We start from the raw sequence: 4055 nt of genomic DNA on the forward strand, positions 1-4055 counted from the left end.
CTATTGAAGGCTAGTGCCCACGAGGACCTCAGCTTTTAATGTCATTTGAGTTTTTTTTTTTTAATTTAAATTGAAATAGCCACATGTGCCCAGTGGCTACTGTACTAGGCAATACAACTCTAGACAGAGGGAAAAACATGCGTGAAGTTTCAGAGGTGAGGGAGTTCTTACACACAGACGACATGATATTTTGAAGAACAGATTCGTGAAGAATGAAACTTTTGGAAATTGGCAGAGCAATGCATGCCTTCCTGAAACTATCAGACTTCTCCGGAGGACCAGGGAAAACCATAGGAGGGTTCGTATTTTAGTAAAAGCACTCTGGCTGTGGTCAGAAAAAATAGCTAGAATGACCAGCAATGTATCGTTTACAAACTTTTCTGATAATGTGGACCTCATTTAATCTTCCAATCAACTATAGATCTCTATCACCTTCCGTGTCTGTCCTTACTTTCTCTTCAACTGTGTCCGTAGCACTTACGCCCTCTGCAGAGGCAAACCTGATAAAAGTCATTCACACGCTATTCGAGCCCAGATTGGCACATGACGATGTTTTCTAAACCAACGGGATAAACCAGCAGCAGATTACTTCCAAAGAAATGTTCAAGAATCTTTCTCCTAGTTGCGTCCTGCTGTTGGAGATCCAAATCCATCTGGTGGTGGCCGCAAGAGCTTCCCGCCGCTCCGGGCACATTCGTTATGACCTCTTGGCAAGGGGGGCGTGAGAGCACCAAGCTTCTCCACACATGAGAGGAGGGAGGAGGGATGAGCCTGCCTCCCCCCTGCCTCACAGGTACTTCCTTTCACTCACACATCCGTATCCATCCTGTCGTCCCTGGCACGTTGAAAAGAGAACCCAAGCTAGACAAGAATAGCCACCTCAATATGCTGACAGTCCTTGGTAGCTGACCTGACTTTCCATGTCGGGCCTGAGAAGATAAAAGATGGCGTCCTTCCAAGTGGAAATGAGGAAGGCGCACAGCTGCTCCAGGCTGGAGCCAGCCCTGTCCCATCACACACACACACACACACACACACACACACACACACACAACTTTCACTCAGCAATTCTCTCACTAAGAACCTTTCAAAAAAACACTAATATCTTATTTGATTAGATCAAGTTCTTTTCTCTCTTTTTTAAGGATTATGAATAAAATCACACTTCCTTAAAAAAAAAGAGAGAGAATGTAAATGCTGCGCTAATTTAATTACACACTGGCTCTGTAAGACACTAATGTAAATATTCTGGTGAGTAGGCCTAAGACACTTGAAGTAATTACTTAAGGACTCCTTTCAAAGAATCTCTCCCTTTTTTATTAAATGCCTTTTAACATTAGCACTTTCTTCCTGACAAATTAAATGAAATTTCATTACTCTCCCTGACTTAATGGCATGAGGCTCCCGCTGAGGTGTGAGTTAACCCTCCCCGGACAGCTGACAAGGGCTCCTACATTCAGTCAAAATGTCACTGCCCTAACACATAAGAGGAGGGAAGCCTCGGAGAATGCCTTTGTGCTTTTACCATAGTGCCCAGAATCCTTCGTTTCTTTGATGTTTTTTCAGCTGCGATCCTTACAAACATCTAAGAAACCAACAGTATTGTTCTTTTCCAGGGTTCTTAAGTTCACAGGGAAAGGAAAAAACAGAGAAATAGTATTAACTGAGATGCTAATGATGGCCACATCAAGACAGCAACAGCTGGTTAACAGGTAGAGAGCACTAAAATCTATAAAGAGCTCACCAAACTCCACACCCAAAGAACAAATAATCCAGTGAAGAAATGGGCAGATGTCATGAAGACACACTTGTCTGAAGAAGACAGCCGGATGGCCAACAGGCACATGAAAAGATGCTCAACGTCGCTCCTCGTCAGGGAAATACAAATCAAAACCACACTGAGATACCACCTCACGCTGGTCAGAGTGGCTACAATGAACAACTCAGGAAACAATGGATGTGGGCAAGGATGTGGAGAAAGGGAAACCCTCTTGCACTGCTGGTGGGAATGCAAACTGGTGCAGCCGCTCTGGAAAACAGTGTGGAGGTTCCTCAAACAATTAAAAATAGATCTACCCTATGACCCAGCAATAGCACTGCTAGGAATTGACCCAAGGGATCCAGGAGTGCTGATGCCTAGGCGCACTTGTACCCCAATGTTGGTAGCAGCACTCTCAACAATAGCCAAATTATGGAAAGAGCCTAACTGTCCATCAACTGATGAATGGATAAAGAAGTTGTGGTTTATATACACAATGGAATACTACACGGCAACGCAAAAGAATGAAATCTGGCCTTTTGCAGCAACGTGGATGGAACAGGAGAGTGTGATGCTGAGTGAAATAAGTCATACAGAGAAAGACGAATACCATATGTTTTCACTCTTAGGTGGATCCTGAGAAACTTAACAGAAGACCATGGGGAGGGGAAGGGAAAAAAAAAAAAAAAGATAGGGAGAGAGCCAAACCATAAGAAACTCTTAAACACCGAGAACGATCTGAGGGTTGACGGGGGGTGGGGGGGAGGGGTAGGTGGGTGATGGGTATTGAGGAGGGCACCTGTTGGGATGAGCACTGGGTGTTGTATGGAAACCAATTGGACAATAAATTTCATATAAATCAATCAATCAATCAATCAATCAATAAATATCTTCCAAGCAATTTACCTCTTTGAACTCACTTAAGCCCTCACAAAAATACATGAGGGTAAGTAATACTAATATTCCCCCTCTCAGAGCCCGGATTCAACTCCATCAGCCAGCCATTACCACACCCTTTTGTCCATACGGTGATCGCATACTCCACCCTGGATAGACACAGAACTGTGTCCTCATCCTTTCTCACATTTGTGACTCGGAGATGTTATGCAACAATCCCCAGAGCATGTGCCTCGTCCATATCCAGAAAGACGGTCTCTGAAACAGTTTATTCCTGGACCCGCTTTATGAAACCCATGAAGGAAAAAAAAAAAAAAAAATTCGTAATTTACTTTTGCAAGAGACAAAAGGAAACGGATTGAATCTCTGAGTCTGAATTCATTTTTTAATATCTTAGGAATCAAGTCACAAAGTTAGCAGAAAATACAGAAGAACCACTCCGGAACTGAGAAGCTCGAGGCCCTTGTCCTACAGGCCTCATTCTGACCGAAGAGGGAAACACGTGTTAATTTTTGTCAAAAACGCTTCAAAAACAGCCTGTACAGAACAAAGCCTGCCCGAGTTGTTTTGTGTTGAGAGAGAAGGTGTGATTGAGAATATGCCAGAGAGAAAATACCGAGAAAGGTTTAATACTGATGAAAATGGCCGGGGATGGGCTCCCTACCCGGTTTCCCTGACACTTTTTATTTTGCTCTCTTTCTTCAGAAGAAATGCTCATGTCTTCTGCCCGCCACGTTTTACCTTTTATCTTTTTGAAACATACTTGTTTTTCCTCATTCGGACCTAACTTTTCCTTCTCGCTCTCATTTTGGGTTTAATTATATGCCAGCTGCCATGGTTTCAATACATTCTGACCTCTGGACTGCACAGATCCACGATGAGAGAACATTCTATCTGGTCAACTTTGAATTTTACGAGACGGGACCAACTTTTAATGGGGAGGCATTAATGGTTTTGTTTCCCGTCTCTCTTCTCGAACCAGCGATCTTTCTCTTTGGCCGAAACCATCTTCTCTAAGCACCATTCTTTTTCCTGTCCCTGTCACCAGAAACGTGAACTTCCCGATGTCACGTTCTCTTTTACCGAAAGGGTGTCCCTTCCAAGACCTCAGGCCACGCAGAAGAAAAATAATCAGCTCAGAGTTCAGAAGACAAATATTGCAAACGGGATCCCCCCCCCGCCACCCCATCTTGGTTGCTATTAAACGTCTGTAGTTTTAGGATTAGTGTGTCAGTGTTTTGAAAGGAGCAAAGACTTGAATTTATTTTGGTGCAGCTATCAGATTTTGAGGAGCCGGATCATTTGTTTTCCTCTTGTGAGGTCCAGGTAAAAGTTCACTCCCTCCATGGCCGGGTGCTTCTGACAAACAAAAATCAAGGACCCCAAATAAGTATTTTAT

Source organism: Leopardus geoffroyi, chromosome B3 (assembly GCF_018350155.1).
Source record: "Leopardus geoffroyi isolate Oge1 chromosome B3, O.geoffroyi_Oge1_pat1.0, whole genome shotgun sequence".
Taxonomy (NCBI): domain Eukaryota; kingdom Metazoa; phylum Chordata; class Mammalia; order Carnivora; family Felidae; genus Leopardus; species Leopardus geoffroyi.